The sequence below is a fragment of the Penaeus vannamei genome, chromosome 21 (genome assembly GCF_042767895.1).
Source record: "Penaeus vannamei isolate JL-2024 chromosome 21, ASM4276789v1, whole genome shotgun sequence".
Lineage (NCBI taxonomy): Eukaryota > Metazoa > Arthropoda > Malacostraca > Decapoda > Penaeidae > Penaeus > Penaeus vannamei.
The window spans coordinates 4,169,585-4,169,876 of record NC_091569.1 but is presented as its reverse complement, the minus strand read 5'-3'; positions in this window follow the sequence as shown (position 1 = coordinate 4,169,876).

Here is a 292-nt window from a genome sequence, read left to right as displayed (position 1 = left end):
ATCATCAATGTTATTATCTTTGTTATTTTTATTGTAATAATTGCTATCATAATTCTTATTATAATTGATAGTATAGTATTATTATTACTATCGTTATTATTGATATTATCATTATTATTATGATTTTGGATACTAAATTTATGATTATTTACCACTATCATCGTTATTATTGATATAAATATATACATTTTTATTTTATCTTATTTTGGGGAGGTTACGAAGAAAGGAAGGAGGGGAAAGGGGAAGAAAGAAGAGAGGGAAGGAGGGAGAAAGGGAGGGATAGGAGACTTAG